Raw genomic sequence first — 25,286 nt, 5'->3', positions numbered from 1 at the left:
ATGTATCATTACTGCTTAGCTAATAATGCTGAAAATAAAAGGCAAGACTTACATTGCATCCATCCAGCTAGCCAACTCTGTTTGCCATAAGTGCTGAAAAAGACCACAATGGCACGAAGCACGATCACTTCCTACTGGTCGATTTGGTCCAAGCTCCTTAATCCTTTATTAATTTTCCAACTGAACGCCTTGTAAAGGGTGATTTTGTAAGCATAAAATCATATTTTCTTTCATCTCAAGATATTTCGCTTGCATGACAATCTGCAACATGGTTATGAGACTCTGAGAACGATCCAATCACATGAGGTCAAAATAAAACATGAAAACAATACTGATTCGCTTACAACGTAAGTGGGAGGGTTTGGGGAGCACAGTGCAGCGCCCCAAGGCAGATCTGAAACAAGCCAATTAGAGCTCAGCCTCAAGTCACAGGTTTTACAAATTTACTGACCTACATACACACCAGTTTGGGTGGCGCCCCAGACACACACACATAAAACACACACAACACAATACAGTTTAGTTTTTTTTTTTATAAATTATAATATGACTAACAGTGAAATAGTACAACTAAATTTTGTTATTTTGTATTAATTTGCACTATATATTTAACTTTTTGGTAACATGTTATGGTAGCTTGTGGCCAACTTAGGTGTAAGAATGTGTGTGTAGGCGTGCATGTGTGTAACCGCTGATCAGGCCTCAGGACTCTCATTATACAGTAATTGTTCATTCATTATAACTGTGTTAATGAGTTGGAAATGTATGTGCTTTTTGTTTGTGTACTGTATGTGCGTGCATGTATGTATGTGTGTGTGTGTGTGTGCACGTGTGTGTGCGTGCGTGCGTGCGTGCTTGTGTGCATGTGTGGGTTCTCTGCACGATGGGCACTTTCTGGTTGGGGGAGAGGTAATTGTAAAGGGGGTGTTTCTGAGATGGTCAATGCTCTGGTTGGTTCATTTTCTCACCAGGGAGTAAAGATGCCAATTTATAACCCTGCAGCACATTGAACATATGTCTCTCTCTGCTCACTCAGCAGCAATGTTAAATATTTACACACACACACTTTATGCCACACTAACATTCACCATCCTAATACTGCTTACGAGCTAGATTGTTTCTGTGTGCACTCAACAGTGTCATGGCCCTACGCCTTAGAAAATTATTAATAACAAATTTTTTATGTTCTTAATCAATTCTATTAGTTGGCCTACATGGCCAGATCAGTGAGAACCATACAGATTGATTAATTGATTGAGTGAGTGAGTGAGTGAGTGAGTGAGTGAGTGAGTGAGTGAGTGAGTGAGTGAGTGAATGAGTGAGTGAGTGATTTACATTGGTGTAAAACTTTTCTCAGCCAGTTTTACAATTACAGGAATACAGTGTTAGTGTGTTATGTAGACCTGGAGCTTGCAACTCAACCAAACCAAAACCTCACAAATTACAGTCAGTAGCAGCAGTCAGCTCCTCTCAAGTTCACATAAGTGTCCAAGTAGATTTACCACAAGCATACCACAAGTAGTTCAGTAGCCTACATAAAACAGGGTTGCCAACTTTGGCTTTGTAGCTGGAGTTAGGGCCCTATTTTACCGATCTGAAACGCAAGTGCGAAGCACAACGCGCAAGTGAGTTTGTGGGCGGATCTTGGGCGCTGTTGCTATTTTCCCGGCGGGAGAAATAACTCTTGCGCCGGGCGCAAATCAATAAGGGGTTGGTCTGAAGTAGGTTCATTATTCATAGGTGTGGTTTGGGCGTAACGTCAAATAAACCAATCAGAACGCTATCCAACATTCCCTTTAAAAGCAAGGGCGCAAGTTCCATGGCGGGTTGCTATTATTATGACGGATTTACCAGGCGTACGTCAGGAGCGGTTCACAGCCGAGGAGACCCACGTTCTTGTAAGAGCAGTCAAAGACAGAGAAGTTGTTTTGTATGGGGATAGGAGAAACCCGCCCAAATCAGCGTAGGTTAAACAGGCATGAAAGGAAATAGCCACAGTCTCATCAGCTGGCATCCCCATCGTTGCGCCAAGCGTTACAATGATGTCAGGAGACGGGGGAATCCCAAGCTTGCCAGCATAAATCGGGCACGCCGTGTAACGAGAGGTGGATCTGCTTCTACACAGGACCTGACGCCAGCAGAGGACATCGCTGCGTCCACCCTCACCGCTGAAAGGGTTTGGGGGCTTTGAAATCGGACCCAAGAAACGCAAGCAAGGTCCAACCCCAAAGTACTCTTACAAATCAAGTTCATATACATTAGGGTTTCTTATGAAAACATTTTAATTATTATTTACATAAAATAAACGTAATACAGCCACACAACAAACTTATGAAAATATTTTAATCGTTATTTGCATGAGAATTTTTTAACGCAGCCACACAATAAATAAAAACTATCACCACACAATGCTCACCACTATGATTTCCCTTATCTCATGTGTTAATATTTTTTATTGTAACAATTTATGATTTGCAAAAATAACTGTTGCATCTGTGTAGATTAGATGCAAAGTGTATGCGCGTTGTGCACCCTATACATTATGGTCAAGCATGCGCCCTTAAAATAGCATAATGAACAACACACAACACGCCACTGACTTTAAACTTTTTTTTCTGGTCAGTGGCGCAATCGTTTTTTGAAACTGCAAAATAGCATCAGGGATGGTTTGCGCCGGAACACGCCTCTTTTTTTGCGCTGAACTGCCCAGGGAGCGCAAGTTCATTCCCTAGTTTGCCGACGTGCGTCTGTGGAGGGAAAAACCCGCTGTGCGCCGGTGCAAAATACGAATGATACATGCGTCACTGACAAAGTCAATTGCGCTGGGTGCAAGATAGGGCCCTTAGTCTATTTTTTTACATGTATAATAACTGTCATGATCACCCCATCATTGCTTTAATATACATATTAATTTAGCTAATTACCCGCATTTTCTAGGGCAGGGGGTTTAGATGACCAAGGCCTCCCAATAAGGACAATGGATTGAGGCTATTCACAGCTATTAACTTTTAACACAGGGAGCAAAAACAGGGCAAGGAAACTTCTCTGCTCTTTTCTACTCCACCCCAACAATACACAAAAAAAACAATGTTCAATGTCAACCATGTTCTCCAGTAAGAATCACACACCAAAAGTCCTTAATACAACATAAAATTCAGTAAATGCATTATAAAATAAAATACACTTGACAAGAATGATATACCGAACTCAGTCTCATACTAAGCATGCATTTTCTGTAAAGAAGCTTTGAAACAATATGCATTGTAAAAAGTGCGGCAAGCGCCATACAAATGAAGAGTTTGGTTCCAAAACATGATAAATGCCATTTTAAAAAAAACAAATTACCACCAAAATCAGTATTAAAAAGTAAATCCTTAATTTAATTTCTCACACAAAAGCATCAAGCTTCTGTTATGCTAACACATTGACCACAGGGGATATTATGAAAAACTTTATTTTATGCAAAGTCAACAAAAATCGAGCAGGACCAATACATTTTACAGCTGATCGCTGTCAAAAAAAGTTCAACGACGACGTCCCACGGCTGACAGCAGCAATGACAGTGTTCTTAATATGAAAAAGTTGTTAGGAACAGACGTGGAATGACGTAGAAATACAACACGGGACTTTAATGACAAAACAGGGTAAAAACAGGAAAACAAAACCCACGAGGGGGCAAAACAAAACAGGATATACACGGAGCTATAACTAAAGACAGGAATCAAGACTAAATAAACACAAGACTAGACTACACTAGACTAGATATACATATAAATTAAACTTTTTTCATTTGGTTATGCAGTACCAGGGAGTGATGTATCAAGGGGAAGTTTCAGTTTAAACAGTTGGAAATAAACTACCACTGAGCTGACAGAACTGCTAGGTTTACATGTGTAGCTTTTTAAACAGCTTCAGCTTCAGTAGTAAATACATTGACCATTTCTTTGCTTTACCAGGGTCCAGAACACTGAATCCTCCTTTGCTTCTTCACCCTCCCAAACAATTTTTTTTTTTTTAGGTTAAGTCTCGTTTTCTAATGCCATGTTCAGTGTTTTCTATACAGAGAAAGTTTTGCACAGTAAATTTTTATTCTGGGCTCATCAGCATATTTACACATACTATTGTTTATTTATAAGGTGCATGCTGAATTTGTGCTTTCAATATCACTGTCGTACATTAAGCCGAATAAAGCTTTTTGCCTAGAATGGTCATCTATGGAAAAATAAACTGAAAAATGACAAAAAAATCAAACCTGATCAGACAGGGATTACCCTTGTTGTTGGGTTAAATTAACCCAGAAAATGTTAGAACTTTACCCAACCATAGATTAAAACAACCCAGCATTTTAGGTTGGAACAACACATCATTGGTTAAATTACAACCCAAACGCTTGGGTTCATCCCAGCACTTTTTAAAGTGATGTTCAGAATCCTATAATTTTGAGAGTGCTGTTTTACACTTCATATTTGTTTAGCATTTTATTTGCTTTTTGAATCAAAATATCTCCAATACTCTTTTTACTCTTTTGAAATAAAAGTAAAAAGTCCTGGGTTTGCCACTGGTGATGGCATAAAAATAACAAGTTTGATTGCCACAATAAATCCATCCACAACTTTTGCAATCAAAAAATGCATTAGTGTTGAAATCCGCTCTGCATACTGTTTCAGTCCATGTTAATAACAACATCACTCTTTACACTTGACACTAATTTAAACAGTTAGGAATAAGTAGTAGATTTACTACACCAATTTGTGGTAAATAAATATATTACATCAGTTTGAGACAGAGCCATAAAACCACTATAGACATTCTTGCATTTGATGAAATATGTTGTTTGAAAAGTATTTGTGCTATCTGACTTAAATGTAAATGTTGTTCTGGACAAATGTTTATCTGGTCCTGTCAATTACAACACAAGGACATTTCTGCAATGTTAACACAGATATTGTCTTTACTTAACCAATTACAAGTCAAAGATCATAGGCGATCCTAGCGAATGTAGCTCATCGTTATTGTTTACTTATTTAATATAAAAGATTTAACTTAACAAAGAATACATCATTAGAAAGATAGTCTCTGTCGTGTGTGTACAGTACCAAAACATTTCTGTGCAACAAAACTAGCGATCTGCTGCTACCTACATATACAGTATACAGTAGTAGCTCGATGAAGAGCGTGTTTTATGGTGAAGAAACCAAAAGAGATCATTGAGAGGAAACCAAACATCCAGATGTGTGCCAGAATTAGTCTCATGATTTAAACACTCAGACATTTTGATGTCAGTCATCATTCTTGATTCACAGTATTCAGTATACATTGAATTTAACTGTGTGTGGTTTATATCTATCAATATCTACTGAGTTCATTAATCAGTACTCTCAGAAGTCATTAAATGCTTGGTGTCCTTCACCTTGTGGTTTTATTGTCTGAGCCCCATGAGCAATCGTCTGATAACACTTAGTTCAATGTGTTTGACATGCATTACAATTGTACAGTTGTACAGCTAGTTAACGGTCATATTTTCCCTGGTCTGGGTAGCTTTTCCAATCATTCAACTCCTGTAAACATTTGTTTTAAAAACTTTGAAGGTCAGGCTCAAGCTCAAGCTATGTGTGTTTTAAAGCAAGAACATTGTGAAGTCCATTCGATGCTTTCATTGATCAATCAGAGGACCATTGTGTTGTTACTACAGTCCACATTTTGATGAGTGGCCTTTCCCCTTGCACCGTCTTTGGAGAAGTATGTCATATAAAATACTGTAAACAAATAATACTGATAATGTGAGTTGAGTTTTGAGGACAGTGTTTGACTCTGCTGCATTCTGATGTGGCCAGGGGTCCAGCAGTGTTGGGCAACTGGCATTTCTGTCTGCCAAAAACAGGCAATAAAGGCTCTTGCTTTCCCATATCCTCTTAGTTTCAGACCCATGACGGAGACAATGATGACGCTAACACCACCAGGGCTGGCAAACCTTCTTCTTTATGGTTTCAGGTGGTTGGCCTTCCTCCCACTATTGAAGCAAACGTGGGCAATTAACCACAAGAATTTATGAGCTGAGCCAAATTTGACCTTGGGCGAATTGGAATGCAAGACAAAACCTTTGAAAGAAGAGAAGAACAGGACCCGGGGGTTTATTGCAAAAAGCTTTTTATCTGTTTGCTTCCTTCCTTTGGTTATTTTGATGGCCTGAGTTGAAGAATCAACTTCAACAAGAATTTTTTTTATGTTACTTTAACTTAACAAATTGTGTCAGTTTATCACGACTCAAATCTTAAAATATTGAAATAATTTCAAAAGATTGAATTGACTTAACTTTATGTTGCATTTTTACAGTGTGGGTTATTTTTAACCCAGTGTTGGATCAAAAAGAAACAAGCCCAGCGGTTGGGTTAAATTTACACAGAAATGTTTTATTTTTGACCCAACAACCCAGCAATTTCAATTAAATTAAATCACAACCCAATTGGTTAGGTTTGTCCCTTTATGACCCAATGCTGGGTTTAAAATAACTTTAATTTTTTTAAGTGCAATAAGGGTGCTTTCACATCTGTAGTTCAGTTAATTTGCTCGGGACCAAAAGCAAAAAATTATGCATTGTAGCTTTTTTAGCAGTTTTGGTTCCTGATCGCTCTGCTACACACCAGTTGAAACTAACCAAAATTCAGTCATGTGATAACATCCACATCACTCATTGGCCAAATGTCTTTACATATTTCTTAAACTGCTTCTCGATTAGTCAGAATCAACACGGGGGAAATTCTAACGGAACCCCGGAAGTAAACAAAAAGGAGGAAAATACTGCAGACACCATGGACAAACGACTGGGCACTGTAATTATGTCCATCGTTGCTACATAGTTTGTATACAGCACTCTAGACAAACTGTTCATTTCCAGAATAAAGTACAAATGCAATGTTTAATGCACTGCAAACAGCGAAGCCACCAAATTTCTGAGGATCCGCACCTACAGTACCTCGCAAATCCAGCTTTGTCCGCGACCTGCCATTGTGCTAATATTGCTAATAGAAACTGTCAACAAACACTTCATCATCCCATAATGCACAGCACAGCTGACTACGGCAGCTGGTTTAGTCCAAAAATGTGCAGTACTTTTGCAGTTAGGTCTGTTTGATCTCGGATCGCGTTCTCACCACAAACAAACCGCTACAGAGTTTGTTTGAAAGCGTACCGAGACCACTTCTTCAAGGAGGTCTCGGTCTGCTTCTTTGGTCCACTTTTAGTGCACCTTAACTTAGTTCAGTTGAATCGCACCAGAGTTCGATAGCCCACTTGGTTGTGGTTCGTTTGGGCAGGTGAGAATGCAGCAATTGACTCAGGTGCGCACCAAAAGTGGACCAAACAAGTGGACAGAGACCTCCTTGAAGCGGTACGCTTGCATAAAACTCTGGAGCAGTTGGTTAGTGGTAAAAACGCAATCCGACCTCGAACCAACCTAATTGCAAAAAGTCCTCTACATTTTTTAAGTAATCCAGCTGCCGTAGTCAGCTGCGCTGTGGAATGAGGAAGTGTTTGTATACGGTAATCACGAGCAATTAAAGTCTGATGGCAGCTTTCGGGGCAAATTTCACCGTTTGCAGTGCATTAAAACATTATTTTAATCCAAGCTTCATTTTTGAAATAAATAGTTTGCCTAAAGTGGTGTATAGTCTCTATAATGACCACAAATACGCACAGACGTCTCTTTGTACTATATAAACAGCGGTGCAATGTCTGTTGTATTTTCCTCTTCTTTTGTTTACTTCAGGAGTTCCGTTGGAATTTCCTGCACGTTGATTCCATCCAATCGAAAGGCAGTTTAGGAAATACGTTCAAAGACATGTGGCCAACGAGTGATGTGGGTGTTATCACATGACTGCATTTAGGTTTGTTTCAAGTGGTCCAGACCACAGCAATCAGTGTGGTGTAAAAAAAAATAACCAAAACTGCTAAAAAAGCTACAATGTATCATTTTTTTGCCTTTGGTCTGAACCAAATTAACTGAACTACAGATAAGTAAAAGTACACAGCCAATTTTTTTACTTAAAGACCGAGAGATCGTCCAGCACAGGCCTGGATTGCATATAGGGAAAACCGGGAGAATTCCCGGTGGGCCGGTCTGTTTTTTTGGGGCACGAGGGCCGGTGTTATCATGCCACCAGGTTGAAGGTTGCTGTTGTCACGGGGTGACGATCTTTCAGGGCGGAACCAAAAGTTGAGGAAGTTTTGGTTCCGCCCGGATGTTTCCGTCCAGACCGGAAAACAGGAACACCGGACATCCGGCAGATTCGCGGAGGCTGTAATCAGCCGATTGGGCACAGCTGTGCCTAGTTGAAGAGATCGCCGGGCAATTGGATGACTGAAGTACAGAGAGGAGTATATAAAGCACAGTTAGAACACAGTTAGAGGTGCGTAGTGTGTGCTGAGAAACGGAGCTGTGCTCATTGTTGGACGTGGTGGCTGTCTGTGTTTCCCTCTCTCTCTCTCTCTCGTTGTAGTCTCTATTGTGGACCTGCTGGAGTAAACAGGAAAATCCTATGGGTAAAAAGGAACTTTGTTCTAACCAATACTGAAGGAGTAAAGCAGGAAGAAAATTGACCTTCTGGTACAACGTGAACAAAGGCTATTCGCCGTGAGTATACCCTTTTGGTGTGGAGTAATTTGCAAAAATTAACTTGTGTAACCATTGGAAACCTCCAGGAGAAGGAGGGCGGCCCTACCCCTACAATAGCGTGGTGGGAGAGCCGTTAGAAGTACAAATTCAAACAGCCACCGCTACGAGACTTTATTGTGGTCGTATTTCCCATCGCCCTATCTTAGCCCAAGCGCAGTGGAGGACACCGGGCGCTTCCCTTGTTGTGGTGCACCTATAGTGTGGTGAGTGAGACTGTGTAATAAATCTTTTCACGTTGGAGTGGTGCTGTGTATTTGCTGTGGGTAGCTGTGTGTCTTGTAGACGAAGCCCCGCATCATCCATTTTCTCCCACTGGGCAGAGGACGGAGAGGCCAACGACCTCAGAAATTACTGTTACCATATGTAGTGGGCTGTTCGGAGTACGAAGGGACGCAGACCAAGAGCTGTCCGTGACCGTGAGTAAACCATTGGAAACATTCGTGGTGTAAACTTACCTGTGTCTGTTTCGTCGCAGAGTCAGAGGCGAAAGGGTCCGCCGCCCCGTGGTCTCTACGAAAAGGGCGCCCCCGTCTTGGATTCGATCGGCCTATGGGCATTGGAGATAGGGCAGCGCTCGACCCGGTGAGGTGGTGTGTGACCTTCGCCCCTCTGCTGACTTACGGAGGAGAACCATACCTACCCAGAAAGCTGTAAACAGCAGAGCCGGTGAGAAATACTCGAAGTCTCAGTAACAGTATCTTTGTGTCCTAGTGGCCACCTGTGGAGAGAGAGCAGAACGAGAGTGAATAATTGAAGAACAGACGGTGAACGTGATACCTACCCAGAAAGCTGTAAACAGCAGAGCCGGTGAGAAATACTCGAAGCCTCAGTAACAGTGTCTTTGTGTCCTAGCGGCCACCTGTGGAGAGGGAGCAGAACGAGAGTGAAAAATTGAAGAACAAACTGTGAACGTGATACCTACCCAGAAAGCTGTAAACAGCAGAGCCGGTGAGAAATACTCGAAGTCTCAGTAACAGTGTCTTTGTGTCCTAGCGGCCACCTGTGGAGAGAGAGCAGAACGAGAGTGAAAAATTGCAGAACAAGCTGTGAACGGGATACCTACCCAGAAAGCTGTAAACAGCAGAGCCGGTGAGAAATACTCGAAGTCTCAGTAACAGTGTCTTTGCGTCCTAGCGGCCACCTGTGGAGAGAGAGCAGAACGAGAGTGAATAATTGAAGAACAGACTGTGAACGTGATACTTACCCAGAAAGCTGTAAACCGCAGAGCCGGTGAGAAATACTCGAAGTCTCAGTAACAGTGTCTTTGTGTTCTAGCGGCCACCTGTGGAGAGAAAGCAGAACGAGAGTGAATAATTGAAGAACAGACTGTGTAGCGTGATACCTACCCAGAGAGCTGTAAGCAGCAGAGCCGGTGAGAAATACCCGCAGTCCAAGTAACAGTGTCTTTGTGTCCTAGTGGCCGCCTGTGGAGAGCAAGGAGAAACAATTGGAGAACAGATCGTGTAACGTGATACCTACCCAGAGGGCTGTAAGCAGCAGAGCCGGTGGGAAACACCCCAAGTTCAAGCTAACAGTGCTTTTGTGTCGCAGTGACTATCTGTGGGGCACAAGGAGAACGTGGGTGGACGTACGACAGGGAACGTAAAGGCACGTGGGGCGAAGACCCCCTGCTGACCCGAGGAAAGATACACCGACAGTGGAGATCCTCCTTACCAGTCACACCGAAATTATTCTGCCTCCAGGACGGAAGAAGGAGGGCGCCACGGTTAGCAGGGTCCAGGCCGGAGCCTGACGTTTCCCTTTCTCCCCCGGCTTATGGTGGTTGGCACCCCTGTTGCCCTTGCTCTGTCTGCCCGTGGCTGCAGTCTCCCTGGAGGGAGGAGAAGAGACCTATTAGTTTTAATTTCCCCTTTCCCCAATTCCCCGTTCTTTTAAATATTTAAACCAAATAAAGCTTGTTTTAAATTTTACTTACCTGTTCCCGTGTTTGTCTGGTCATTGGGTTGGCTTTGGGGACCTCCTCGAGGTGGGAGTTGAAAAAGGGGCGTGGCCTAGTACAAAATAGCCAGCCCCTGGTGGTGACAGATTTTGGCGTAGTCGGCAGGGCCCCACCTCGAGTTGAGTAACCAAGGTCACCCAATGACTGACAACGCGGGGCCTGCAGCCCCACCCCGTGCCACATCTATTATCATGGGAAGCCCATGGATCCAGAAATATGGAGGAGCAGAGTCGGAGGTACGACTGACCGAATGGAAGGCCCAAATAGAGTACTTGGCCGACTTACAGGGCCTTAGCGCCGCTCAGCGGCTCCAGTTTGTGTTGAACTCCCTAGAGGGAGAAGCACGGCGAGAGGTACAAGCCGCCCCCGAAGCCATCCGAGCCACCGCCCAGACTGTGTTCCAGTTCCTTACCGAGCAATATGGCGACCATACCCCCGTAGCTGTCCTCCGTTCACAATTTTTTAATTGTAAGCAAGGCCCCCGACAACCTATTAGAGCTTTTGCCCTCAGGCTGCGAGAGCAGTTCACTCGCCTGCAGGCCCGACGAGACCATGGGCTAGGAGACGGAGAGACCTTGTTACGCGACCAGTTCCTCCTGGGAATGAAAGAGGGCCCCGTGAGACAAAGTCTGAGGGTCCAGTTTCGGAGGGACTCCGGGCTCACCTTTGAAGACCTAAAGAAGGAGGCGCTGGCCTTGGAGGGTGATGAGGTCGAAGCAAGTGAAACCCCTGTATGTGCAGCCGTAAGTGGGAACACCGCAGCACCACCTGAACACGCAGATTGGAAGCAAGCCCTGAGAGTAGAGTTGTTGAAAGATGTCCGAGAGCAGATGTCGGAACTATCTAAGACTCTTCTGGGAGAACTTCGCCAAGGTAGGGCGCGAGAGGAACCGAGGCCGGCACCCCGAGAGCGAGTCTACTCTGAGAGGGGCCGAGAGCCACCGGGGCGCCCAAACCGTTTTAACCGGCCCCGCTTCGAGTGGGATGACCAAGGGCGACCAATCTGCAATCGTTGTGGAGAACCAGGGCATTATAGCCGTCAGTGTGGGCCTCGCAGGGCATCGGAAGGGGGTTTTTAGGACGACCGGCCACAGTGGGTCGTGTGGCCGGGACCCCTCGAGGAGACCCGGAAAGACGTGATAATTCAAGAGACCAGATGGTTGGGCATAGCCCAATGGCGGAGGTGAAGGTATGTGGCAAGACAATACAGTGCCTGGTAGATACGGGCTCTCAAGTGACATTGTTTGCCGAAAGTCTCTCGCAGGAAGTATTCGGGAAGCAGAGAACCCAAGGAGGAGAGGCCCCCTGGCTGACGTTGCGGGGCGCCAACGGCTTAGAGATTCCTTACATTGGCTATCGGCTGACGGACTTAGAAGTTCACGGGGTGTTAGTTCCCCAAAAAGGGGTGATCATCGTGGAAGACAGGTGTTTGGGTGTTCATCGAGCCCTATTAGGGATGAACGTGCTCTCCGAGTGTTGGGAGGAGTTATTTCGGGCTAAGCCCGGCCCCAGGATCTCCCCTGTCGAGAGGCCCCTATGGGAGCGGGTAGTCGCCGACTGTCGTCGGGTCCAGATGACCCAGGTCCGCAGAGGCCGGGAAGAAGTAGGAAGAGTGATGTGTCGCTTTGCTTTGTCTATTCCCCCTAGGAGTGAGGCCATGGTGTGGGTGAGAGTGGCCCCCCGAGGAGTTGGCCCCGAAGAATGGGTATTGGTCGAACCCCACGCCGATTGCCCCCAAGTGGAAGTAGCACGAGGCCTAGCGGCGGTCCACCGGGGGAGGGTCCCTGTAAAGGTTCGAAACGACCACCCCTATCCAGTACACTTACATCGGCACCAGCGGCTGGCCCGACTAACGGGGGTTGCACCCCATCAGGTGAGGGAGGAGAGAGATGTTAGTTTCCGTCAGGTGTGCCCCACTGTCATCGAGGTGGCCCTGACACAGATGGAAGCCCCTTCGAACGACGGGGAGAGGGACGTGCCGAGACACCTGGCAGGTGAGTCCCTGCAAGGGGAAAAGCTGGAACAGGCGCAGACACAAAGACTCCAAGCCCTCCTTCAGAAATGGCAACATGTGTTTGCAAGACACGAGGAGGATTACGGATGCACTAAGGTGGTAGAACATCATATTCCGACTGGAGATGCAGGACCCAGTAGGGAGAGGTACCGGCCGATCCCACCCACCTTGTATACGGAGGTACGCTCACTATTGCAGGGCATGCTGGGGCGGGGCATCGTCCGGGAAAGCAGCAGCCCATGGGCAGCCCCCATCGTACTTGTGCAGAAGAAGTCGGGAGCTTGGAGGTTTTGTGTGGACTATCGTAAGCTCAACCTGGTGACCAAGAAAGACGCTTTTCCCCTGCCCCGGATCGAAGACTCCCTTGCGGGTCTCACGCGGTCTGCATGGTACTCCACTCTGGATCTGGCCAGTGGGTATTGGCAGGTGCCAGTGGCCGAGGCCGATAGGGAGAAGACCGCTTTCACGACCCCGTTTGGATTATTCGAGTGGGAACGGATGCCCTTCGGGCTCTGCAACGCCCCAGCCACGTTCCAACGCCTGATGCAGCGCTGTCTGGGAGGTCAGTTAATGGAGTCAGTCTTGGTATATCTAGATGATGTAATTGTGTACTCCCCAGATTTCGATTCCCACCTCCGGCACCTCGAAGAGGTTTTCCAGGCAATGGAGAAATATGGGCTGAAGTTGCAACCCGATAAATGCCATCTGTTGAGGCGAGAGGTCCAGTTCCTGGGTCACGTGGTCAGCGCTGCTGGGGTGGCTGTAGACCCTGGGAAAGTCTCTGCAGTAAGAGATTGGAGTGCACCCAAGACTGTGAGGCAAGTACGGTCATTTCTAGGGTTTGTGGGATACTACAGACGGTTCATAAAAGATTTTTCTAAGATCGCTAAGCCACTTAACCAGCTGCTGGTCGGTACAGGGCGGAACCGGGGACGGGGATCACCCCCTATTGACTGGGATGAGTCCTGTGAGGGGGCATTTCAGAGATTGAAACAGGAATTGTTACAGGCTCCTATCTTGGCCTATGCAGACTTTACTCAACCATTTATCTTGTATACAGACGCTAGCAACCTGGGGTTGGGAGCGGTCTTGGCCCAACGACAAGCGGGAACAGAACGGGTGATTGCCTACGCAAGCCGAAGCCTCCACCCAGCTGAGAGGAATGATGCAAACTACAGCTCATTTAAACTGGAACTGCTGGCCCTGAAGTGGGCCCTGAGCGAGAAGTTTAAGGACTACCTCTGGGGTGCTAAGGTAACGGTGATTACGGACAATAATCCTTTGGTGCATTTACAGACAGCGAAGTTGGGAGCTGTGGAGCAGCGCTGGGTGGCACAACTGGCCAATTTCGAGTATCAACTGCAGTATCGGCCGGGGCGAGAACACACGAACGCTGACGTCTTGTCCCGATTGCCAGAGGCGGATAACCCCGGTTGCCGGGGGGGCCAGGAAGAAGAAAGCCAGAGGGAAGGCTATCTGATAGGGGCCGTGGAGGCACCAGGAGGCCAGCAGGAGGCGGTACCGGAGAATTGGGGCTGGGACCCCTGTCGGTGGAAAGCGAGGCAGGCCCAGGATCAGGATGTGTGTCAGGTAAAGATGTGGGTGGAGCAGGGCCGACGGCCAACATCGTCTGAGAGGCTGACCCAAACAGAGACGGGAAAAAGACTGCTGGGACAGTGGGACAAGCTGGAACTACAGGAAGGGGTGCTTTGCCGGAAGGTTAGTGACCCGAAGCTGGACGAAGAGGTGCGCCAGATCGTGGTGCCCGCCGATCAAGCAGCAGCCTTGGTGTCCGCTTACCATGATCAGCTGGGGCACCAGGGACAAGAACGGACAGTCTCGCTGCTGCGCAGGTTTTTCTACTGGCCGGGGCTAGAAACATCAGTACGCAGCTTGGTCCAAGCTTGCCCCAGGTGTATGTTGTTTAAATCTCGACGAGAGGCTCGAGCGCCGATGGTGCCCATACATGCCAAAGCCCCCCTCCACATCATGGCGATGGATTTCCTGACACTGGGCCGGCCACAGGACCGCTATCCGAACATCTTAGTAATCACCGACCTGTTTACAAAATACGCATGGGCAGTTCCCACCCTTGATCAGACGGCAAACACCACCGCAACGGCTCTATGGCGGCACGTCTTCCAAACGTTCGGATGTCCAGAGTTCCTGCACTCAGACCAAGGGGCCAATTTCGAATCAAAGGTGATCCGAGAATTATGCCAGCTGTATGGGTGCACGAAGACCCATACGACGTCGTATCACCCTCAAGGAAATGGCTGTTGTGAGAGGTTTAATCAGACCCTGTTGGGGCTCCTAGGGACCCTGGACCAACGGAAGCAGAGCGATTGGGTGAGTGCTCTACCGAACCTTTTGCAAGCTTATAATAACAGCGTTCATAGTACGACGGGGTATGCCCCCACTTATCTGATGTTCGGCAGACATGTGCGGATGCCCACGGACCTGGTCTTGGGAGTGGCCGCTGGCCAAGAGGAAGGGAGCGTGACGGAATGGGTGGGGCGCCACCACCAACGGCTGCACTTTGCTTACGAACAGGTATCCCAGAAGATACGGGCTACAGGGGAAAAGAACAAGCGGTTGTACGACCGGACGGCCCGGGACGCCCCCTTGTTGCCAGGAGAGAGAGTCTTGGTACGAGACAATCGGCGGCAAGGCAAAGGAAAGCTGAGTGACCGTTGGGAGACCACCCCGTACGTAGTCTGCAGGCAACAGAGGCCGGGACAGCCGGTGTATACCATCCGGCCGGAAGGAAAGGCCGGCCCTGAACGTGTGGTACACCGAAACATGATTCGCCCTTGCCCAAATTATCCCGAGGTCGCGAAGGAGGTAGTGGCGGAACTGGCACCGACGGCCCCCTGGATGGAAGGATGGGCTGTGGTACCAGGCCTACCCGTGGTGGCACCACCCCCGGCCACCCCAGGAGAGCCAGAGCTAGCACCTGAGCCAGTTGAACCCCCGGCCGCCCAGAGACAACCAGAGCCAGTACCAGAGCCAGCCGAACCCCCGGCCGCCCAAAGACAACCTGAGGTTGTGCCCGAGCCCGCCGAACCTGACTCCCCTGTGAGGCGCTCCCAACGGGAGAATCGAGGCCGACCCCCTTCCCGTTACGGTGAGTGGACTACTCAAAAGCATTCCAGGGACTAGAATGCATTGGCGGGGGAGGATGTCACGGGGTGACGATCTTTCAGGGCGGAACCAAAAGTTGAGGAAGTTTTGGTTCCGCCCGGATGTTTCCGTCCAGACCGGAAAACAGGAACACCGGACATCCGTCAGATTCGCGGAGGCTGTAATCAGCCGATTGGGCACAGCTGTGCCTAGTTGAAGAGATCGCCGGGCAATTGGATGACTGAAGTACAGAGAGGAGTATATAAAGCACAGTTAGAACACAGTTAGAGGTGCGTAGTGTGTGCTGAGAAACGGAGCTGTGCTCATTGTTGGACGTGGTGGCTGTCTGTGTTTCCCTCTCTCTCTCTCTCTCGTTGTAGTCTCTATTGTGGACCTGCTGGAGTAAACAGGAAAATCCTATGGGTAAAAAGGAACTTTGTTCTAACCAATACTGAAGGAGTAAAGCAGGAAGAAAATTGACCTTCTGGTACAACGTGAACAAAGGCTATTCGCCGTGAGTATACCCTTTTGGTGTGGAGTAATTTGCAAAAATTAACTTGTGTAACCATTGGAAACCTCCAGGAGAAGGAGGGCGGCCCTACCCCTACAATAGCGTGGTGGGAGAGCCGTTAGAAGTACAAATTCAAACAGCCACCGCTACGAGACTTTATTGTGGTCGTATTTCCCATCGCCCTATCTTAGCCCAAGCGCAGTGGAGGACACCGGGCGCTTCCCTTGTTGTGGTGCACCTATAGTGTGGTGAGTGAGACTGTGTAATAAATCTTTTCACGTTGGAGTGGTGCTGTGTATTTGCTGTGGGTAGCTGTGTGTCTTGTAGACGAAGCCCCGCATCATCCATTTTCTCCCACTGGGCAGAGGACGGAGAGGCCAACGACCTCAGAAATTACTGTTACCATATGTAGTGGGCTGTTCGGAGTACGAAGGGACGCAGACCAAGAGCTGTCCGTGACCGTGAGTAAACCATTGGAAACATTCGTGGTGTAAACTTACCTGTGTCTGTTTCGTCGCAGAGTCAGAGGCGAAAGGGTCCGCCGCCCCGTGGTCTCTACGAAAAGGGCGCCCCCGTCTTGGATTCGATCGGCCTATGGGCATTGGAGATAGGGCAGCGCTCGACCCGGTGAGGTGGTGTGTGACCTTCGCCCCTCTGCTGACTTACGGAGGAGAACCATACCTACCCAGAAAGCTGTAAACAGCAGAGCCGGTGAGAAATACTCGAAGTCTCAGTAACAGTATCTTTGTGTCCTAGTGGCCACCTGTGGAGAGAGAGCAGAACGAGAGTGAATAATTGAAGAACAGACGGTGAACGTGATACCTACCCAGAAAGCTGTAAACAGCAGAGCCGGTGAGAAATACTCGAAGCCTCAGTAACAGTGTCTTTGTGTCCTAGCGGCCACCTGTGGAGAGGGAGCAGAACGAGAGTGAAAAATTGAAGAACAAACTGTGAACGTGATACCTACCCAGAAAGCTGTAAACAGCAGAGCCGGTGAGAAATACTCGAAGTCTCAGTAACAGTGTCTTTGTGTCCTAGCGGCCACCTGTGGAGAGAGAGCAGAACGAGAGTGAAAAATTGCAGAACAAGCTGTGAACGGGATACCTACCCAGAAAGCTGTAAACAGCAGAGCCGGTGAGAAATACTCGAAGTCTCAGTAACAGTGTCTTTGCGTCCTAGCGGCCACCTGTGGAGAGAGAGCAGAACGAGAGTGAATAATTGAAGAACAGACTGTGAACATGATACTTACCCAGAAAGCTGTAAACCGCAGAGCCGGTGAGAAATACTCGAAGTCTCAGTAACAGTGTCTTTGTGTTCTAGCGGCCACCTGTGGAGAGAAAGCAGAACGAGAGTGAATAATTGAAGAACAGACTGTGTAGCGTGATACCTACCCAGAGAGCTGTAAGCAGCAGAGCCGGTGAGAAATACCCGCAGTCCAAGTAACAGTGTCTTTGTGTCCTAGTGGCCGCCTGTGGAGAGCAAGGAGAAACAATTGGAGAACAGATCGTGTAACGTGATACCTACCCAGAGGGCTGTAAGCAGCAGAGCCGGTGGGAAACACCCCAAGTTCAAGCTAACAGTGCTTTTGTGTCGCAGTGACTATCTGTGGGGCACAAGGAGAACGTGGGTGGACGTACGACAGGGAACGTAAAGGCACGTGGGGCGAAGACCCCCTGCTGACCCGAGGAAAGATACACCGACAGTGGAGATCCTCCTTACCAGTCACACCGAAATTATTCTGCCTCCAGGACGGAAGAAGGAGGGCGCCACTGTTAGCAGGGTCCAGGCCGGAGCCTGACGTTTCCCTTTCTCCCCCGGCTTATGGTGGTTGGCACCCCTGTTGCCCTTGCTCTGTCTGCCCGTGGCTGCAGTCTCCCTGGAGGGAGGAGAAGAGACCTATTAGTTTTAATTTCCCCTTTCCCCAATTCCCCGTTCTTTTAAATATTTAAACCAAATAAAGCTTGTTTTAAATTTTACTTACCTGTTCCCGTGTTTGTCTGGTCATTGGGTTGGCTTTGGGGACCTCCTCGAGGTGGGAGTTGAAAAAGGGGCGTGGCCTAGTACAAAATAGCCAGCCCCTGGTGGTGACACTGTCTCTATGCTGACAGCAGCACTCACAGCAGCCCCATTCGTGTAATTTGCGGGTGGTATACGTCCCCACCGCTTTATGCCCAAGTTGATTGTGCCCCGACTCCCATAATCATAATTAGGGTCCATAAACATCTAAAACGCATGGACAACGCAGGACGCGCCACTTTCTTCTGCTTTTAAAAGCGCTCGCCTGTGAACAAGAGTTTTGTTTTAGATGCGTCTATTTGAGTGCGCTTTCCGCGCGTTTAGATTTAAAATAAACTTGAGCGCGACTTGATACGAACGGCCTCTAAAAGGTAAATGATCTACAAATCGTATTTTTTTATCTAAGTTATAGATGTAACAATGAATAATCTATGAATAGTTATTCTTCATTTATTTCATGCAAAACTCATCAAGTTTCATATCAATATGATGTTTTCTCAAAGTTAAATGTTGAAAGTACATTTATATATTTGTTCTTTTTGACACAAGACAGGCCTACCATACATTATTTGGCAATATACAGGATCTATGTACTACTAAACAGATTAGGATGAATACTTGATAAATCTTGCTTTATCAGGGGTTTCCAAACTTTTTCAACCCAACATCTTCCCACCATTTATTAAAAATAGAAATATAGGGAAAAACACAAACACATTTGTTCCTTTTCAATAGTTTTTGAATAAGTTTAATTTAATAATATTAATATACCTTATGGTAGGGCTGCACAATTATGGCAAAATCATAATTGTTTTAGACTACTGTATTTGCATTGAATTGGAAATTATATTTTTGGAAAATATATTAATTGCAAGGCTGCAGAGAATATAGTGCACTATGGCAGACTTATAAACTACTGAGGATTTAATGATATTATTTTAGTCAGTTGTGAACTAAAGTGGGCCGGGCTAAGACATGAAACTCCAGGGCTGAAAATGAGTCCCACTCCGGCACTGGTCCAGCAGTGTCCATGTCTGTTAATGTTCATTTTGAGGTCATATATATGTAAAAACAGACAAGATTTGTAAAAAATTATCCACCTTTTGCAAATAAAAATGAACCAAAATATGAATAACACCTTACACAGACACGCACCTAAAACCAAATTTGTGTTGCATTAAATGAATCAATAATTAATTAATTAACCATATTAAATATTAGGGATGCACCGATACCACTTTTTTAGAATACGAGTATGAGTACAAGTACTTGCATTTCAGTACTTGCCGATACCGATACTGAGTACTTAATAAAAAAACATAATTTAAATTTACAGGTAACAGCTTTAGTCATATAATTTAACAAAAAAACAAAGGACTAGTTTTTCAGTTTGTTGTAAACTCTGCCTCGTTGGACAACACGAGGCATTAACCCCTTACAAGCCGCTCAAACATAGACATTTCTCAGACCATGGTATCGATTCCAGGTATCGGGGGACTTTTAACAAGTACTTTAGAAAATGTGGTATCGAGGCCGATACCCGATACCAGTATCGGAATCGGTGCATCCCTATTAAATATATCACTTTTTGGCACAAATAATTTCTGACTATTTTCTATTATATTTCTCTTTGCAACTCTCTAAAATGGCTTTAAAATTATTTGTGAAGCTTCCACTATCCCAGGCTTTCTTACGCCTACATTCTGAAAAGACAACTCCATCCTATCAACTACTGTACTCCCTCTTTCTAAACCACACCCATGTAACCAAACCTGAACATGATAAATGACTGTCAGGCAGAGTTTTATGACTGTTGGCCACACACACTGCATTGGACTGCCTTACAGCCAGGTGTGTGAATGTGTGTGTTTATATTCAAATGAAGTGTTTGTGACTAGAAGTGACTTGTCTGCCTCTCTGCTTCATGACCTCCTCTGGAAAATGATACACATAAAATCTCTGTGTTAGATCATTCACGTCATTAGACTAAATGAAATTCATTTATAATGCTGAGCGACGTGCTTTAATGCTATTATTGCTGTAAATTGTTAAAAGTAAAAAATGTGCGTTGGTGCAAGTAAGTGTGATTACGTCCTGTGAGGCTCGGTAATCTTCAGTCATCTGCTCTTTTAGAGGAAGCACCCTGCCGAGAGGCATTAAAGAGATAAATTGGTGACGTCTCTTTGGTGACAGAGTTCCCATGTGTCTTTGCTTGCCTCCATTGATCAGAGTTTATAGTATTTGTGTTGTTGGATTATTGGGCTACATTAATACAGGGCCTTCATATGAAGTTAAAGGAAATGGATCGCTGCCTCACCGGAAATCGGCGTGTCATTATTGTAATGCCATCAGGCCGCCTGAACGATCACCCACACATATCCACCTTCTAAACCAATCAATGTGATTTGGTTATTAACAATGTACTCTTTGTTTATTTCAACAATGATGTAAATCACAACAGCATAATCAAATTTCTACAATTGACAATTTTAATGAAGCATGATTGTGGATGCTGGTTGCAGATTGATATCACAACATATTCGAAATGTCCAGTCAAGCAGTCGTGAAAAACTTTCTGTTGTAATATTGGGATCTAGGACCAGCAGCAGTAATTATGATGAGCAAACCCCTACAGGCTCAGTTATAACTCATAGCTCATGTGTGAGACAGCTCTGGCCTATAGAGATGATCACAGGTGCGCCTGTGTGACGAGTTCCTAAAGTTTTACTACCTTCACCTGAGTGACCTCAAAACTACAGCTGTTGCAGTCTCTACATATATATACATCGCATCTCTCTCTCTCTCTCTCTCTCTCTCTCTCTCTCTCTCTCTCTCTCTCTCTCTCTCTCTCTCTCTCTCTCTCTCTCTCTCTCTCTCTCTCTCTCTCTCTCTGTGTGTGAGTGCATGCTGGGAGCGAGTGCGGACGGAGCTGTTTGGCGTGAGTGAGAGCGCTGCTTTGTTGATGCAAACTTTTCTTCCTTTCTGGCTACTTTTCGTTGCTAGTTGCAGGATTAGTGTTTTTGTGGTTTCCCGCACTTCGGTCAGCGGGGGGAAAGGATGGGGTCGGAAGCGAGAGACCCCTCGTTTCTCACCCCCAGGCATGGCTGTAAATGCATGCCTGATGCTGATGTTTCAGTAGAGGACTGTTTGATAGCTGTAAGTACAGTAATTGGTGGAGGAAATATTCAATCTGCCTCACGAATGAATAAAGCTATCGTTTTTTTCCTCACTGACAGTCGTATGGTTGACGATTTGATAGAATCAGGCATAACTATTAACAATACTTTTGTCCCGGTGTTGCCTTTGTCAAGTCCGTCTAAAAAGGTTGTATTTTCCAATGTTCCGCCTTTTATAAAGAATGAAATGTTGGAATCATTACTCCTAAGGTACGGCAAAATGATAAGCCCGATTAAGATGATTCCACTTGGTTGCAAAAACCCCGATTTAAAGCATGTGATGTCTTTTCGGAGGCAGACTTTCGTGATTTTGAATAATCAGTATGATTCCATAAATCTCTCTGCTAAATTGAAACTCGATGGGAAAGACTATACCATTTTTATTACATCAGATTCTATGAAATGTTTTGTGTGTGGTGAATTTGGACATGTCAGACAATCTTGTCCGAATCAGAACAATCCGGTGGCCTCGGCTGTGGTTGCGGATAACAGTGGGAGGGCCGAAGGTGCGGTTGTTACTGCGGCAGTTGTGGTAGAGAAACCCCAGCGGGCCGGAGAGACTCCCGCGCCGGAGACGCCCGAAGGGAGGCCGGTGCCGGAGGCCTCCAAAGTTCGCTCGGAGGAGCCTGCTGAGGAGGTAGCCGGGCCGAGTCACACGCCCGCTGTTCCGTGGACAGACGCGGGGCCGCTGTTGATGCGGCAGGCGGCATCTGATGTTGACCAGCCTAATGCTGATGATCAAAATCTGACGGATAATATTACTGACGATTCGATTTCTCAAAGTCAAGAGGATTTTTCATCCCAGGAATTTGTGGATGCCAAATTATTGAATGAGGATTCTGATAAAGAGTTTGATGATATGGAAATGTGTGATTACGATGTGATGGATCACGAGTCTGCCTCCGGTAAGTCAAAACTTTATTCTGTTAAAGAGATTACTCTTTTTTTGGATACAACGAAGGGTCTTCGCAAGCCAAAGATTGAAAATTATTTTCCGGATTTGAAACTGTTTTTGATTTCATGTTCAACGGCAATGAGAAGCGCCTCTCTAGATGAACTTGACAAACCTAAGCGATACCGTCTCAAGACGTTTATGAGCAGTGTCAGAAGTGTTTTAAAAACTAAGAAGTAATTATGGACATATTTTTTCTGAGATACTTTTTCGGATTCTTTTTACTGTGTGGATTTAGTACTTATTTCTCTATGGCACCGCTGAGGTTTTGCTCTTTAAATATTAACGGGTGCCGTGATGCTGTTAAAAGAGCTAGTCTTTTTGACTATGTTTCTTTAAAATGTGCCAGTGTAGTGTTTTTACAAGAAACACACACTGATGTTCAAAATCATGTACAGTGGTTGTGTGATTGGAAGGGGCAGGTTTTTTTGAGTCATGGCACCAGCCTAAGCGCAGGTGTTGCCATCTTGCTGGCCTCTGAGTTTAAAGATTTACCTGTGAATATTACTGAAGTGGTTCCCGGTAGATTGATTAGAGTGGATGTGACACTTCGGGGCTCTGATTTCTCTTTTTTAAACGTGTATGCGCCCAATGTTGGGGCTGAACGGATAGTGTTTTTTGAAAAGCTTAAGGATGCTATTAACGTAGTCCAGAGTAATAGGATTATTGTGTTGGCTGGTGATTTTAACTGTACACTAAACCATGTTTTAGATAGGAATCATTCTGAACCTCATAGCTCATCTTCTGATGTGCTTAGATCACTTGTTATGTATCATGATCTGGTAGATGTCTGGAGGGAGTCTTTTCCCTTAGCTAGACAATACACTTGGGTGAAAATTAATTCTAATATGATATCTGGGGCCAGATTGGACAGATTTTATGTACAAAAATGTATGAGGGAGAAATTTTTTAACAATTCCATTACTCCAACTGCTTTGTCTGACCATCACCTTCTCTTGGTTGATGTTGTCTCTGCTGAGAAAACCTATAAGCAACCTTATTGGAAGTTTAATAATAGACTGCTATTAGATCAGGCCTTTGTGCTTTCTTTCACTTCTTTCTGGGAGTTTTGGAGAGAGAGGAAATGTCAATATAAGTCCTTAAGTCAATGGTGGGACATTGGCAAAGTCCACATTAAACTTTTCTGTCAAAACTACTCTGCCTACTGTAGGAATAATCTGGATAACACAATGATGCAGCTGGAGCAGGAGATTTTACACCTCAGCAATGAGGGGGACTGTGCAGATGTAAATGGGGCTCTGGAGCGGAATAAGTTTCTATTACGGAACCTTTTGGAGGAGAGGGCACAGGAGGTATTGACCCGTGCAAAATTTTTATCAGCTAATAGCATGGACGCTCCTACCTCCTTTTTCTTCAAACTTGAAAAGAAAACTGTGGACAAGAAAATTCTGGGCTGTCTAAAACTTCCTGAGGGGGGGAGAACTACTGAGAGTCATCGGATACTTTCGTATGCACGGTCTTTTTATGAGGAGCTCTACACTGCTGACCACTGTGAAGAAGAGATTGTTAATTTACTCCTCCAGGATCTACCTCAGCTTTCTAAGAGAGATCAGTCCTTGCTTGACATGCCACTTACTTTGGGGGAGATATCTTCAGCGGTACAGGAATTGTCACCCGGTAAAGCTCCTGGCCTTGATGGATTAAATGCGGATTTCTACAAGCGTTTTTGGACTATCATTGGGAATGACTTACTACTCGTTTTTAAGGAGATTCACGAGTTCGCCCTTACATCTAATCTGATTGCGAAAGTAAGCATATTTTGGCGTGCTGTCCTGGGGGAGGGCTCAGGATCCGGAGTGAAGCTCGAACTCCGAATCCAGGGTATGGCCCGAACCCGGAGAACTCCCCCATCCCAAACTGGGATAGAACAGATTAGAGTGGCGAGTTGGGATGGTGGAGGGATATCCGAAAACAATCACGATAGACTGAGGTAGGTAGGATGTCTGTATATGTAGTGTTTGGCTGATTACCAAATTAGATGCACCTGTGCTTGATTAGTTAATTATCTGATCGTGCTCCTCCCGAACCTTGTTAATAAAACATCATTTCACGAGTTCGCCCTTACATCTAATCTGATTGCGAAAGTAAGCATATTTTGGCGTGCTGTCCTGGGGGAGGGCTCAGGATCCGGAGTGAAGCTCGAACTCCGAATCCAGGGTATGGCCCGAACCCGGAGAACTCCCCAAAGGAAGCTTGATGCATAGGACAGCAGCCGGAGAGCAAAGATATTTCTGCGTTCCCCCCCAAAATATGCGTGTTGAGAAATATGCCGGCCGACCGGGAGAGCTTAGTGGTTCTTAATAGGAACTGAGGCTTGCAGCGTCGGCCTGACGAGCCCTGTGAGGGCTAGAAAAGGGGCACGAATATGATGCGCTTAAATGCTGTGGGCGAATTAGCGTGTCGGACAGAGGGCTCCTGCTGCGCCCGAAGGGAGCCAGCGGCTCTGCTGCACCGGGCAGGGGGATCCCCATCCATCGCAGAACATGGTATAGCTCAGGCGACAGACGGGGGGTTCGCCCTGCTGCACCGGAAGGGGAGCCCTGTCCGACGCTGAATAGGCATGTGATTAAAGCGGGGTTGACTCGTCAGACGGAGGGCTCCTGCTGCGCCCGAAGGGAGCCAGCGGCTCTGCTGCACCGGGCAGGGGGATCCCCATCCATCGCAGAACATGGTATAGTTCAGGCAACAGACGGGGTGTTCGCCCTGCGACCGAAGGGAGCCGTGGGTCTGCTGCACGGGGAGGGGAGCCCTGTCTGATGCTGGATAGGCATGTAATTAAGGCGAGGTTGACGCGTCAGACGGAGGGCTCCTGCTGCACCCGAAGGGAGCCAGCGGCTCTGCT

This window comes from Paramisgurnus dabryanus, chromosome 15 (genome assembly GCF_030506205.2).
Source record: "Paramisgurnus dabryanus chromosome 15, PD_genome_1.1, whole genome shotgun sequence".
In the NCBI taxonomy this organism is placed as follows: Eukaryota; Metazoa; Chordata; class Actinopteri; order Cypriniformes; family Cobitidae; genus Paramisgurnus; species Paramisgurnus dabryanus.
This window is presented reverse-complemented; position numbering follows the sequence as displayed.